This window comes from Gigantopelta aegis, chromosome 15, assembly GCF_016097555.1.
Source record: "Gigantopelta aegis isolate Gae_Host chromosome 15, Gae_host_genome, whole genome shotgun sequence".
Taxonomy (NCBI): Eukaryota; Metazoa; Mollusca; class Gastropoda; order Neomphalida; family Peltospiridae; genus Gigantopelta; species Gigantopelta aegis.
The window spans coordinates 5,640,142-5,657,386 of record NC_054713.1 but is presented as its reverse complement, the minus strand read 5'-3'; the positions used below and the strand labels follow the sequence as shown (position 1 = coordinate 5,657,386).

The window sequence follows — 17,245 nt, the reverse complement described above, 5'->3', positions numbered from 1 at the left end:
CTTTTTATCTGAGTGATCCTTAGCCATATATGTTCAACGCCAAATAATCGTAATTAAAATGCGTTGAGTGCGTTGTTAAATAAAACATTCGTTCCTTTCATATAATAAAATATATAAAATACATGTACACGAAATGTTTGCAATAGTGTGACCTCTATGATTAATGTTGTTCACAAGATGGTAATTTTTTAATACACCCTCCACCTCCCCTCCGAAAACATAAAAATGTTGATTTCACACTCAGAAATATTCTGTTTCCACATATCGCATAAACATGAACGTTTCATATGCAAATTGACATCTTAATTCAATTACAATGTGTAAAGTTCACATTTAAAATTCAACTAAACTGTGTAAAGTACATTTATTAATCATCGGCTACTGGATGTCAGACATCTAATAATTTTGACATATAATCTTAGAGAGGAAACCCTCTACATTTTTCCATTAGTAGCAAAGATATTTTTGTTTTATATGCATCATCTCACAGACAGGATAGCACATACCACAACCTTTGATATACCGGTCTTTGTGCACTGGCTGGAACCAGATATAGCTCAGTGGGCCCACCGACGGGGATCAATCCCACACCGACCGTGCATCAAGCTAGCGCTTTACCACTGAGCTACGTCCCGACCTTTATGCCAGGGTTAGTTCTAACTTCAAGCTAACTGGTAGATCCAAGTACAATAGGTTAAATCCAATACGATTAAAACATAGATTAAATTAAAATACATCATTTAAAATAAAATACCTTTACACAGATGTTAAACATCGTATGACAAATAAAATCATACAAAACCTATAAACAACAATTAGCCAGCTTTTATTTATTTTAGTTCATTTCAACTTATTTCCGTGCTTATATCCAATTAAATACAAGCGCGCTGTCCGGGACACACACCTCAGCTACCGGGGCTCTGTTTATCCAGGACAGAGGGATAGTGGTTAGTGAGAGATAAGCGGGAGTAGTGGTCATCCACCTACCCGTTGAGTCGTTAAAACTCGCTCTGGGTGGGAGCCGATACTTATATAAATCTATCCGACCCTACCGCTAGACGATTTCTAAATACGGCTGTCGTCACGACGATGGTTGGCATAACACCTTTTTTAAAATTCTGACGAACCATTTTTTCCCAAAATTGCTATTTCATAATAAATCGTTACCAGAAAAATATTTAAACAAATTAATATGTTCAACTTGATATTTATGGTTAAGTTGTTACATTTGTATGTCGTTGAACATATATGGAATATATTTCGTATGCGCATGATTAAATGAGTTTGCAGGTGAAGTGTTTATGGAGCGTTCTAGAATAAACAACCCGTAACTTACAAAATTAATCTTTTGTTATTGTAATTAAATAGACAAGAAAAAGAACCAAGAATCAGTAGCAATATTTCTAACAAAAATATTCAATTAATCATAAATGATCAGCTCTTTCTAGAAACGCTACTAATGGAAATTCGTGGGGAAATAATATCATATTCATTGTATTAAAAAAAGAAAACAGAAAATATATACTAGAGGCTAAATTAAGTGATGAAATAAAACAATTAGAAGAAGATGACAATTTGACTGACTCGGAAAGATTAGAAAAAAAACAACGAAATGAATTACTTGAAATAAGGAAAAACACGTTAAAAGGCAAGTTTATTAGACCAATTATTAAAACATCAACCATCAATCTTATATTTCTTTTTAAATTGGGGTTGATCATTAAAACTACACAAGGATGCAAAGAAATATACAGCATTTTAAACAAATCAACAATAGTGTCTACTTGCCAACGAAAGTATTAAAATTTTGGTTACATATTATTGTCACAAGAGTGGAACACGGTGTATAATTGTCCATTTCTATGTATAAAAGACTCAACTTTACTATGGTTCAATATAGAATGTTACATCGAATAATAACAACAAACACTTTTCTTTGTAAAATAAAAAATATATAATCAAATATCAGTTAGTTTTGCCATACACAAAAAGAAACATTGGAACATTTATTCTATGACTGTTCTAAAATCTTAGTAATATGGAAAGAAATTGAATGGTGGTACCAGGACCAAGGTGAATAGTTACAATTCGATAACAGTATTGTTTGGAATTATAAACAGCAACGAAAAGGCACAATGATATTTGCTAATTGGTTCGTTATTGATGTTAAATGTTATATATACAAAAGTAAAATGCAAACAGAAAACTAACATATATGCTCTTTTAAACATTATAAAAAATAGAATAAAAATAGAAAAAACATATACTTTACAAAAACTGTCAGTTTAAAGAATACTGGGCACCTTGGTTACTATTCCTGGAAACAAGACATAGCAATATTTCTTTTTTTTTCTTTTTTTTTTCTTTCTTTTTTTCATTGCCCCAAAATACATTGGTAGTGTTAGGGTTGGGGACTCCTAAATTCACCACCTTACAAAATAAGTTATCAAAAGCTATATTTATACATTTGACTAATAAATACATGTTGAAAACACAATATTTTGCGCAACAATTTGAAAACAATACTTGTTAGTATAAAAGCACACATTCATGTAGAATTATGTCATTAGATATTAAGCTTAATCTTTGTAAATATATTGTGAAATGTATATTGGGAGCAAGTAATACAATAGGATTTATAATATACTTTTGGAATTCCAAAAAAAAAATTAATAAATAAAAAAAAAGAAGAGAAAACAAGACATAGCAATATATTGTTCTAGAGGTATTTACTACAAGTCAAAATTTAATACTCTATATTTAAATTTTTTATCTTCACATTAATTCTTTTTTTCTTCCTTTCTTCTTTCTTTTTGTTCCTGCTTAACATTTTTCTTTGTTTACTTCTAACTGTTGATCCCATATATTAATCTCTGTTGTAATGTATCCATGTTTAATTATACTGTTTTAATATTCCATATGTATTCATATTATGTTTGTATTAATACGACTGTACGGTAGTGATATCGGGGCGCCCACCCTGACACTAACGTATCTGTTTCTGGGGATCCGATGTTCCGGTGTTAATAAACTTTTCTTTTTAAACGAACAAAAATTCAATTACCGTGTTGAGGTCTAGAAAGGCAATTCCAAACGTCTGGACAAAATGTTTTTTTGAAATGCCCTCGACGCTCACAAAAACATTTTGTCCCTTGGGTTGGTATGACCTTATCATGGAATACACCTCGCAACATCGATAGATTCTATTAATAGATTCCAATGACATTTGCAATACCAGGGGCGGGACGTAGTCCAGAGGTAAAGCGCTCGCTTCATGCGCGGTCGGCCTAGGATCGATTTCCGTTGTTAACACTATTTGGCTATTTCTCGTTCCTGCCAGTGCATCACGACTGTGGTATATGCTATCCTGTCTCTGGGATGGTGCATATAAAAAAATCCCTTGCTACTGCTGGCAAAATGAAGCGAGATTCTTTTCAAAGACTAAATGACAAAATTACCAAATGTTTCACATACAATAGCCGATGATTAATACATCAATGTGGTATCGTTGAACAAAACCACTTTTATCTTTATTTCGTCTGCTTTTTCTTTTATATATAGCTCCTCATATATTTCAAGGTTTTTGCTGTCCACCTGCACATCGCAGTCCTTGTCTCTGCAACCGTTCCAAAGTGCTCCAATTGTGTCGTTAAACAAAACTCTTTTTTTTTAAACACGAGTTATGGAGCACTGGTTGAAAGGAGAAACAGCTCCGTGGGCTCTCTGGCGGGGATCGATGCTAGACAGATTACACAATGCTCAACCACTGGGCGACGTCCCGCCCCTGTCGTTACAGAACCGTATCTTTCCTAAAAGTAATTATGAGATGAGCAAACCAGGAATTGGGACATAGCCATAGTGGGACCTGCTAAAAGGAACTTGAACTGAAAAGGGCGTGACTGGAAGGGGTTACATCTGTCTCCCCCTCCTTCGCTAGGTACCACCCTGCCATTAAAGAACAATTTGTTTCATTTTCAGAACACGCAGGGACAATGAAAGTCATCATATTCGTTCTACTGTTTGCCGTCTTCCTACAGACGTGCTACGGTAAGAAAACTACTGAGTGCATGTCTTATTTATTTATTTAGCATTAATTAATTAATTAATTAATTAACTAATTGATGTATTTATTTATTATATATTTATTGTTTAATTAATTAATTAACTAATTTATTTATTTATTTATTATTCATTATTTATTTATTTATTTGTTAATTAATTAACTAATTTATGTATTTATTTATTATGTATTTATTATTGAATTAATTAACTTATTTATTTATTTATTTATTTATTTATTTATTTATTATTCATTCATTCATTCATTATTTATTTATTTTAATGTATTTAATAAAATTATTTTATTTATTTTAATCGCGTATAATTAAATGAAACCATGTGAAAAAAAGAGTAAAGTTTGTTTTATTTAACGACGCCACTAGAGCACATTGATTTTTTTTTATCTTATCATCGGCTATTGGACGTCAAACATATGGTAATTCTGACACTGTGTTTTTTTAAAGGAAACCCGCTGTCGCCAAATAGGCTACAGTTTTACGACAGGCAGCAAGGGATCTTTTATTTGCGCTTCCCACAGGCAGGATAGCACAAACCATGGTCTTTGTTGAACCAGTTATGGATCACTGGTCGCTGCAAGTGGTTTACACCTACCCATTGATCCTTGCGGAGCACTCACTCAGGGTTTGGAGTCGCTATATGGATTAAAAATCCCATGCCTCGACTGTGATCCGAACCAAGTACCTACCAGCCTGTAGACCGATGGCCTAACCACGACGCCACCGAGACCGGTGAAATCATGTATGTTAAGATCGCCCATTGAATAAGAGACCGAATCATTTTGTTACTGTTTTATTTATGACCTGATGAAAAACAAACCGCAATACCAGAACCTTGTGATAGTAGTTGTAGCTTGAGGGGGCGGGATTTAGCTCAGTCGGTCGGTCGAGTGCTCGCTTGAGGTGACTGTCGCAGGATCGAACCACCTCGGTGGATCCATTCAGCTCATTGGGCCTCTTCTCGTTCCAACCAGTGCACCATAACTGGACAAAGGTATGTGTGAGTGAGTATTTTTAACATGCCCATATACCACTAAAAGTTTCAGGCATGTATGTCGCGGGCCATGTCTCTGGATAGCCAGTGGCTTGGTCCAGGACAGAATATGGTATGTGCATTTCTGTCTGTGGGGAAAGTGCATATAAATGATCCCTTACTTCATTAATAAAAATGTAGTGGGTTTCCTCTGATGACTACGAGTTAGAATTACCAAATGTTTGAAGTCCAATAGCTGACGATTAAGTAATCAATGTGCTCCAGTGGTGTCGTTAAACAAACCAAAACAAACTTTTAACTGTAGCTTGATTGTTATTTCGTGTTTGTTTTTCTCTCTTCGTTGTATGATGTAGATTATGTTAGTCATTTGTTGTCTAGCATTAAAGGGACATTCCAGAGTTTGCTGCATTGTAAGATGTTTCCGACTAATAAAATATTTGTACGATTAAACTTACATATTAAATATATTTACTAGTTTATAATACCAGATTGTTTACAAATAATTTCGTACGTACGAAAAAAAAATATATTTTAGGAAATAAAATGAAATTTAACCTAGTACAAATATTAGAACGATTAGAAACACGTTTAATATACAGCTACTAATATTTTATGCAGAAAAATATATTTTATATGTAATTATAATCGTTAAAAAGTCTTTGTTAGTCGATGACATTTTAAAACTTGCAGCAAACTCAGGAATGTCCCTTTAACAGAACCACCACCAATATAGTTAAATGGATTAATGTTTCGGCATTTTTGTTGTGGGTTTTTTTTCAAAATTACTGAGACAAACTGATTAATTATACATTCTGATTTCAATTCGAGAGAGTGAGAGACAGAAAGAGACCAAAAAACACAGATACAAAGATATGTAATACAACGTGTTTCTGCAAACTGTATACACAAGTGACAACTTTAATTACGCGATATTAAAATGACTATATGGATGAATATATGGTGTAGTATGTTTCTGAATCAGAATGACGTTATCTTCGAATGACGTTGTGTTGTTGTTTTTTTTCTTTTCAGAACGCTGGACAGCGTTTAATGTAAAATTGTTGAGAATTATTATTATTATTATTATTGTAATTATTAGGAATACATACGTCAATTCTGGAGTGTCAACGTAGTACGTTTGCTAACATATCAATTAAGTTACTGCTAATTTAAAACTAAAATCTATATCTAAAGTTAACAAATTCTGAAAGTAAGTGATCTCAAATATGTCATATACTTTTAGTACACTGGATACGTTGGATATATATATATATATATATATATATATATATATATATATATATATATATATATATATATATACAGTGTCTAAACTGATAAAATGAATAGGTGAGGACGGTATATTGACATTGGCCACGATCTGTTTCAGCAACAACTACTCCCACCGCCGCTGGAACTACAGCAAAAGCACCCATCACCACAACAGTAAGTACCAACAAAGGAATGTAGTCTAGTTACAATATGTAACAGGTCGACGCAGACCAAAGGAGATATGGATGGAAAAACAGTCGACGTTTACTGCGATGGATTGATGTGTCGTAGATCCGAGGCTATTTCCTGGTTTTTGTTAGCGATTTTTAAAGCATTTTTTTTTCTTTTAGTATGTGTGTTGTTTTTGTTGTTTTTTGTTTGTTTGTTTTTTGGCGGGGTGGGGTGGGGTTTGTTTTGGTCTGCGTCGATCGTCGTTGATTTGCTATATATGTTTTTATTGCAATCAGACATATATCGTAGACGGCGGTGACTGGGAAAGGTGTGTGGGGGGGGGGGGGGGGTCGTATCAAAACAATTTCTAATTACATGAATAATTATGAACTGGGTGAAAATTAACTCATTTGACATTTTTGACTCTAGTTTTTAACGAGTTGTGTGATGTTTCATCGCTGGGTGTATATTGTGTAATGAAATACTATGATCTCATGCATGAATTACAAAATGAATAAGAACTATGTTGCAAAAAATAGTCAGGAATGTAACCCTTTTTTTTGGGGGGGGGGGGATTTGCTTTTGTTTTGTTTTCTGACAACTTCTCTTCACACTATATATATATATATATATATATATATATATATATATATATATATATATATATATATTGACTTTTGAAGATCAACAAACAGGTCGCGAAAAAGCAGCCTGAAACTTGCGCGAAAACTGGTAAGAAAATCAGTCTGCAAGAAGGTCATCGTCAAAAACAATATTCCTACTTCATGATTTCATCAGTCAGTGCACCACGACTGGTATATCAAAGGCCGTGGCATGTGCTATCCTGCCTGTGGGATGGTGCATATAAAAGATCTCTAATCGAAAACAATACAGAGGATTTCCTCTCTAATATTATATGTCAAAATTACCAATGTTTGACATCCAATTGTCGATTATTAATAAATCAATATGCTCTAGTGGTGTCGCCAAACAAAACAAACTTCTTCAAGATTTCATAGATCCTATATATTGTGATCTCAGGACGGTAACATTTTCAGCATCATTGGTTCACATTTATCATTTTCAGCATCATTGGTTCACATTTATAAATTTAGTAGATGGGATTTTAAAAATTGTATTATAATTATGGCATTTTCATTCAAATAATTGCAAATAGAAATAATATTAGCACAGACTATTAGATATTAGACGTTGTTTTTTTGTTGTTGTTCGGGATTTTTGTGTGTTTTGTTTGTTGTTGTTTTTAAAAAAAAAAAAATTTGTGGGCGTTTTTGTCAAACAAACAATAGACTATGTGTTTAGTAAACACGTGTATATAAAATTTCGCCCAATTCTCGTCATATTAAATCGATTCATCATCGCTAATTTCCGTAGGTATTTATCCAGACGAATACGATTGCAGTAATTGTCCAGAACATCAATATACACAAACTACTTTGCGGATTTGATTTGTTTTGTTTTGTTCTGCTCTCTTTTTGAATTTCTTTTTGTCATTATATTTTTTTTTAATCTTTACAATTCTTGCTCACTTTCAATACGAGCAATATAAAAAATAAATAACAAATCACGTAATTCACTATTATATATCACGGGCGTAGGAAGGACCAAAACGTGTGTGTGTGTGTGTGTGTGTGTGTGTGTGTGTATATATATATATATATATATATATATATATATATATATATGTATATAAAAAAAAATCATGGCTGTTGCTACAAAGTGAGGGATATCACCCCCATGCTTCCTCCCCCCCCCCCCCCCCCACCCGGCCGCATCCTACGCCAGTGTATAGTATGAACATGGCCTTACTTATATTAAAAAGCATTGATACCTTAATTCTATATAACCATTGGTCAGTTAAAGGGACATTCCTGAGTTTGCTGCATTGTAATATATTTCCGACTAATAAAATATTTCTACGATTAAACTTGCATATTAAATATATTTTCTTGTTTAGAATATCAGTGTCTGTATATTCAATGTGTTTCTGGTCGTCTTAATATTTGTAAGAAGCCCAAACTGGATTTTGTCTTCAAATAATTTCGTACGTACGAAAAAATTCTATTTTAGAAAATAAAATGAAATTTAACCTAATACAAATATTAGAACGATCAAAAACACGTCTAATATACAGCCACTAATGTTTTATGCAGAAAAATATATTTGATATGTAATTACAATCGTTAAAAAGTCTCTGTTAGTCGATAACATCTTAAAAATTGCAGCAAACTCAGGAATGTCCCTTTAAATAATTCAGCAGTAGGCCTAAGTATTGTGTACGTGTGCTTGTTATTTCATTTTTCTTTTTCAAATTATTTATATTACTACTCAAAAGAATTTAAGGGTCAAAAATTTATAACCAAATAAGTTTCAGAGTGTATTAGATTGATGATGTAAACTACACCAAAAATTTAATTTATTGTTCCATATTTACAAAAAAACACAAATAAACGTCACTGTATACAAGAAAGTCACATGACATGCTGTCAAAGTTGAAGGTTGTCAAACATGGATTTTACACATTAGAACATTCGTTTAATAGTGTGTGAATCCACCCCTGGCGCGAATAAACTCGACACATCGTTGCCTCATGCTGTTGATCAGACGTCTGAAGAACTCTTGGGGAATGGCCTGCCACTCTGCCATAAGAAGTTGACCCAGATCATGAAGGTTGGCCGGAGTGGCATGGTTATCCCAAACTCTCCTGCCTAATTCGTCCCAGGCGTTCTCTATTGGGGCCAAGTCAGGCGAATATGCTGGCCAATCCATCCTGGCGATACCTTGTTGTCTGAGAAAGTCCGTTACCACCCTGGCGCGGTGGGGTCTGGCATTGTCATCCTGCAGAACTGCCCCGCCGCCAATCTGCTGAAGGCCTGGGAGAACCAACGGCCGGATAATCTCATTCAGATAGCGGATTCCATTCAGATTGCCATCCACCACATAGAGGGGGGTCCTGTGGTGGATAGAGATGCCGCCCCACACCATGACGCTGCCACCACCGAACCGGTGACGTTGTCTAACGTTAACGTCAGCGAAGCGCTCCCCAGGACGTCTGTAGACACGAACCCGACCGTCGTTGAACTGGAGACTAAACCTGGACTCATCAGTGAACATCACTCGACCCCACTGAACGCGTTGCCACCGCAGATGAAGCGTGCACCAGTGACGTCTGGCCGTTCTGTGACGTGGTAGGAGTGGTGGTCGAACAGCCTGGCGACGGCAGCGTAGATTATTGGCTCTCAGACGATTGCGTATGGTTTGATCAGACACTCGAGTTCCAGTCGCAGTCCGCAGATTGTCACGTAATCGGCGTGCAGTGGTTGTGCGTTGATGTAGAGCCATATTGGTGATGTAGCGGTCCTCTCTATTTGTAGTGCTTCGGGGTCTTCCCGAATGTGGACGATTTCGAACAGAATTCGTTGCTTGGTACCGTTGCCACAGTTGGCCAACGACACTCTGACTAACACCAAGTCTCAGAGCAACATTTCTTTGCGTATTGCCATCATGAAGCCAAGCAATAGCCCTTCCTCGATCTTCGATAGTCAGTTGAAGTCGTACCATTGTCGAATTTAGAGTGTGCACCGTACACGAACGCAAGCTCCAATTATACGGAAATTCAGCATTGGGAACATGGAATACACGTGCAAAGCGTGCAAATGAAGCGCTTTGTGAAAAAGCAAGTTATGGGCACTTAGCAGACCTTTCGCTTTCGCCCTAATTTACGTGCAAATGTAAGCATGTTTTCGCCATTAGAACTAGTCGACAGTGTCAATGACAGTGGATTTTAATTCATTTATGGGTTGCTTAGACCCACTTTCGTCAAAATGGAACAATACCATGCGTGACATTATGGTCTAGCTAATATAATTGACATTCAGAAAATAATGTCGAAAATATCGTCTGACCCTTAAATTAGTAGTAGTATATAATATTTATCAAATATTTGACAGAATACGAATAATAAACAACATTATTACTCCGCAATGCATCTAAAGGCAACTGTAGTTTCAAATTTGTTTACGGGAAAAATGCCCCCTGACACACACACTCACACACACACACACCCTAGCTTTCTCGCCCCCGTCCGGTTCTCAGTTCATATCAAATTATTTTGCCAACCCTTTGAACTCGCATCCTGGGACAAACATTGCGACTGAGTATCCCAGACCCACGAGAACAACACGTTAGCATGGCATGGTACAAATAGTATTTTTGTTTTCAGTAAATGTATAGTTTTATATTTACAAGCATTTTACAAATGACAATTAAAAATAAGATTTCTTGCTCTTAAAATAGTTTATTAAATGCATATATGACAGCTCCGTACTTGTAGAAAGTATTGTGAATAATCGAACCGTGGACCAAATATCGAAACATTAATCGTCCCATCCCTAGTTATATGTCTGGCAGACGACATTGAATAGTATTGTTGTTATATTTCTTCGATGTGTGATTGGAAGATCTGTATAGAATGTAACTGTACTGATGTTTGTTTTTAATACGAGGAGGGACGTTTTTCATTAATATGTACGCAAGTTGTGTACAAAACACCTAATGTTCATGTTATTGTTACATGTAGATGAAGACAAATTCTTTTCCATGGGTTCTATTTACATATGACTGTTCGATTAAAGACATATCGTTCTATAATTTAACCAAAAAACAATTAAATGGGCATACGAATGTTATCTTGATATATGTCAGGAGCGTAACAGAACAGAACAGAGCAGAACAGAACACAACTTTATTTGCATTCAGATCACATAACATGAGACATGAGCAAATAGCTACTACTGCATGTACAATACACATTATTACAACCATGTGTAATAAATAAATAAATCGATTACCATGGTGATTTAAATGTTTTTAAAACAGTCAATAAATTTACAGATATATAATTTAGTAAATTAATATTCATACTGTAAAACAACTCACGGTTTTAACAATATTTCGTCTAGTAAAGAAATGCTTTGGTATATAGATGCACCTTGCTTTATTGAAAACACATTCAAACAAATAGCGATATTCATCACCAACGACATATTCCTCACATAAACAACATTTACGTTTATGTGTAGAAATATCTATTCTCCCACCTTACAACTTCGATTGGTCGTTTGCAGTTGGTAGAACGATACTTAACAATATATATATATATATATATATATATATATATATATATATATATATATATATATATTGTTTTTATTTAGTAGTAATCAATAATCTCCCAAGTTAATGTTGTCTATCATCTATGCAAATGCATGTCCTCCAGTCTCTCTAAAATAACATTACTCGAATTACCGCAGTTAACATAATTTTGGGATAACCATACAAAACTAAATTCAGTTTCATTAAAAATTGTTTCAATACATTTAAACCATTTATATGTATAGGTTCCATTAGTATAATCAGAGAGTAATGTTTTATATATTCTATGAGATAGCTTATTCACGTTATTACCATATTACACCAATAACTAATAATTCGAGTTTTCACATAATAAGTGGAACTTTTCAAGCTCACCATATATCATATACATAGGTGTACTACGTTTACGCCAAGACCACTTCGTAGGAACCTAGTATGTACACTTTTAATAATAGAACAATTTTCAAAACCCCATATCTTACAACCGTATAGTAAACTAGTTAAAATGGTCTAGTCAAAAGGTTTAAGTTGGCAATAAAAAGACAAATTGAGGATACATATTCGAGGTTTAAATAAAAACATAGCATTTGTGGCTCGTTACACAAAACGTTTCTTTGCTAGTGGATATGTGTGGTTCTTTGTAAAATACAATCCGAGGTAATGAGGGAGCTAACGGAGATTTGTATTACATCTCGAGTACAACAGATTTGATAGCTAAAATCTTTAGTTAGTGGGATGGGGACCTCCAAATCACCATTCTTAAGTTTTCCAATTGGTGCATTAAGTAAGGGGCGCTGCTTACAGTACCCTCCAAAATCAGTTTAAATTACATTTTTGAGTACGTCGATCAAACTGGTGCCAAACGTTTAATTTCGGCACTGTGATTACAGATGTGCCATTCTTAAGTGACGAATTTGGTGCAAAACTCATTTAGGAACGGCCTAAAGGGGCGCTATTTTTAGCACATTTAAAACACATCTTAAGTACATTAACGAAACTTTGTGCAAATATTCTTTAGACCTTTTGACCCCAAAACAACTTTTGCATTTGCTGTATTAACAGCCAGTTTCCATCTAATGCAATAATTATGGAATACATTTAATGAATTTTGCATATCAAACATATTTTAGCAACATTAACAGTGTCATCAGTATAAAGTAGAACACGTATTTTAAGAAAGTATGTTAAAGCATTGCCAGAGAGCAATTTATTAATAATAGTATTATTTTCAATAAACGTCTGTAAATGGTTATCTAAAACAAAGATAAATAATTTCCCCAGACAGGTAAGTATGATGATAGGTTGATAGTTCTCAGGTAATGATTCATCACATTTGATTGTATACAAATGTATATGATACCATTTAACTGCGTGTCGAGAATTATACCTGTATTAAACATCGTATTAAACAGAATGACATAGAAAGGTAATAAAAGTACATTTTATGTGTTAATCAATTACTTCAGCATCACCAGGTGCCTTACCATTGTTTTACACATCTTACAGAATAACTTTTTTTTTTCAGTTACAGCAGCATCAAGTAGAGCATTGTTCTCATTAAAAAAGTCACATGTTTCATCACATACAATATTATTTACCGTTTCAAAATATTTATATTCCTATTCACTCTCTCTCTCTCTCTCTCTCTCTCTCTCTCTCTCTCTCTCTCTCTCTCTCTCTCTCTCTCTCTCTCTCTCTCTCTCTCAATATTTTCGTGCTTATATCCTATTAAGTTTCAAGCACGTTGTCCTGGACACACACCTCATCTAACTGGGTTGTCTGTCTAGGACAGTGGGTTAGTTGTTAGTTGTTAATTAATCTCCATAAATCTTTAGGTCGTTTACTCTGCATATGACGTAGTTTACATTGAACATTTCTTCTGTGTTTATTAAAATCATTATTTACAATTTTGCAATATGTTTTATTAGCTGTAATCATATCAGCCGTATCATCTAACCGGCGTGTAACATTGTAGTGTTATGTGCTGTATGAAAAACACTTCTTGCTCGTTTTCAATCTATTCCGAAACATGGTTTGTCTCCCTTGCTCAAATATTTTCTCTAAATTGTCTTTGAAAATACTACACAGATCATCATATATAATGTCACGGGGATTCTATAATACCCGTAACTGAATAAAACACGATTGTCCAAATATCTCTCCTAACTGTATATGTATTAGATCTCTCTGTAACGTGCAGTTCAAAACCGCTTTGGCTCGTCTAGGTATGATCAGAGATACGATCTTATATAAAGTATATATTATTATAGCACGTTTAGTTCACTAGAAAACACAACAAAAACACAATACACTTTGGAATCTGTATTAATCTACGCTGACAAATGTACTGCCGCAGTAGTTAATTAATAACAACAATCATAACAACCCAGAACTGATCACTTAATTAGTTAATCTCTAGGTGTCTAGTTTACACAATATGCTAATCACTTCACCGTGACACAACACCCACACGTGTAATAATTGAGAAACGCTTCCAGGGGAACTTAATTAATAAGGAATTACAGCTCTATTCCTAACTGGTTAATTTTTAATTAACCCTAACTACTCATTCAGTAACCTTGTAACACAGAATTAATACTGGTACCTATCACAATAAAGACAATAACCTACAGTTTACCTAGGTCTTCTAGGATGACCGGCTAAGCTTCATATTACCAAATACTCGTATAATGTTAGAACAAAAAGTCTACGATTTACTTCGTCAGATGACCGAAGTCACTGTCTAAAGAATATTGGTATAATACAGTATTAAAATATTTAAAAGTCACATCAATCACATCAAGGTTATACAACAGAGCAGAAATAAAATATTTACCAAAGTCCAACCGGACTAACGTTCCCCCGGGATACCTTCCTATCGTTCTGTCCTTTTTGCTTCTCCCAGATATCTCTAAACCCTAGCTATTTATTATAAAATCAGAAAATCGCCTGGGGGTACAAGGCGGTACCTCACGTATCATCTGAATTTCCACAGCGACCAAGACGGCATATCTTTCTCTTAGATCGCCAGACTGGCTGTCGCCAACCGCGAGCAATCCCCTGGCCATAAACAGCACTACCGGAGATATTACGTAACTACTAGCCATATGGCAATTTGGAACTGCACACGGCCTTCTAAAACAATTAATATCGCCACAGGCGAAAACAAAATTAAGAGCATGTACCGTCACATATAAGTTTACAGTTTTCTGAAGTGAATGAACCATGGTTATTAACAGTATACATTCAGTCATTTACTAAAGAGAGAGAGAGGAAATGTTGTATTTTACGACGCACTCAACACATGTCATTTACGGTTATGTGGCGTCGGACATATGGTTAAGGACCACACCGATTTTGAGGGAGAAAACCCACTGTCGCCACTTCATGGGCTTCTCTTGTCGATTAGCAGCAAGGGATCTTTTATATGCACCATCCCATAGACAGGATAGCACATACCACGACCGTTGATGTACCACAATGGGCCCACTGACGGGGATCGATCCCAGACCGACCGAGTGTCGTTAAAAATACATTCACTGTTCTCTTTTATTTTATTTTTTTCAGTCTGGTGCAGAGGGAATGACGCCACAGACCGTGATGATGCTGATTATAGGAGCCGCTATTTCGACTATCGTGTTTTCGAATTGATCCTTTCTCCGTGAAGTGAGGAGATTTATGAAGTCCAGATTGACGTCAATGAAATACCGCATTCCCTGGGGCTATGACTTGATGACTCTGGACTGATTCTCTCTTTAGGGCGGTTCTACAAATGAAATCGAGGAGGGGATAGGGGCGATCTGGGTTAAGTAAAACTAGTTTAATAGCCATAACTCAACAGAACACAATTTGGTCATTTGCAGTCATCTGTGGAATCTGACCAAGATCGAAAGAGAGTGTGGCTACGTCTAACAGACCAAAAACAATGTACATACTTTAAAAAAGCTAAAGATGCATTGTACTTTCCGATAAAACAATGATAAAGTTGAGAATATGATAGAAATAAAATAACGAATATTATGTATGCTTTTGGAAATTGAATTGAACTGTACTATCTTGATTTAAAAAACAAAATAAATAAATAAATAAATAATATATATATATATATATATATATATATATATATATATATATATATATATATAGACAGAATATGATAGAACTAATGAAGTAGTATGATAAGTGATATGTGTCCATACCATGCAGACACGCGTATCCTTACGAAATCCATCATCAGAGCTAGGAAAACAAATTGAATTGCTTGTCCAAATCTCTCCTTCCCCAGTGTGTTAATTTAAACGATTCGTCCTTTGTGTTTGTACGCATGTAAGTCGATCTTTATGAATACAATATGTTTAATGCTTTAACAACTGCAGCTTGCTCGTAAATAAAACAACGAACTCGGTGACGTATACACACGGGGTGTGTATCTCCCTTGTTTCAGTCAATAAAATGTTGTGCACATGCTATTTTGTTTTTAAACAAATAAAATCAATATACTAAGCTTACTTGTTACTTGTATTGATTAGTACTGGTGTGCTTTATTTCTCTTATTTATCTTTGAATTATGTTTAGATACTATTAATCTGACCGACAAAACCGTAATGCCGTACATGATCAGGGTTGTATCTCGGCACAATGCAGAGTGGAATAGGCATTTGGCAAAATAGTGTTAATTCCATCAATCTCGTCTCTGTATGTATATATGTATGGTTTTATAGAATGACACCACCTCGCTACGCCAACGCGTCTATAGGATAGCCACTCCCGATGAGATCCTTTACTGGATATTTCTTGCACCGTCACAAGGGAGGACTGCCACTTCCAGACTAGTTTTACTTAATCAAACCGGACAGATTAAAATGTCTAATATCAAAGTGGAATTTTAAAAAACTTTCCTGAGAAATACTTTAAAATTGTAGAAAACCAAAAAAATAAGGTTTCAACGTAAGAACAACCCGCACCCATCCCCACCACCACCCCCCCCCCCCTCGTTACTGCTATCTCTCTCTGGCTCTGAGTTTCTGTGCCGTGTTGGAAAAAAACATGTTTTGTTTAATGACACCACTAGAGTTTCTGTGCCGTGTGGAAGAAAAGCAAGTTTTAAAACATGTTTTGTTTAACGCCACCAGTAGACCACATTGATTTATTAATCATCGGCTATTGGATGTCAAACATTTGGTAGTTCCGACACGTAGTCGTCAGAGGAAACCCACTACAAGTTTTTACTAATGCAGCAAGGGATCCCACTTTCCACACAGACAGGAATGCACATACCATGGCCTTTGACCAGTTGTGGTGCACTGTTTGCAACGAGAGAAAACCCCAAACAGTTGAATGGATCCATCCAGGTGGTTCGATCCTCAAGAATACACGTGACGTTTTACTGTATACATTTTAATTTCAAGATATTTTCCTGCTTATATCCAATTAAGGTTCAAACACGCTGTCCTGGGCACACACACACACACACATCAGCTATCTGGGCTGTCTGTCCAGGACAGTGGGTTTGTATGTTAGTGGCTAGTGAGACACAATAGGGTGTAGTGGTTTTACG

The 17,245-nt window shown here is 35.2% G+C and overlaps 1 long non-coding RNA gene across 1 annotated transcript; it reads left to right on the top strand.

The window, feature by feature from the left end:
• The first annotated feature begins 3,976 nt into the window (after window positions 1-3,976).
• Window positions 3,977-16,192, top strand: LOC121390315. Its single transcript, XR_005960195.1, has 3 exons — window positions 3,977-4,047; window positions 6,461-6,516; window positions 15,256-16,192. It is a non-coding gene; the product is annotated as an uncharacterized LOC121390315 (long non-coding RNA).
• Window positions 16,193-17,245: the final 1,053 nt, after the last annotated feature.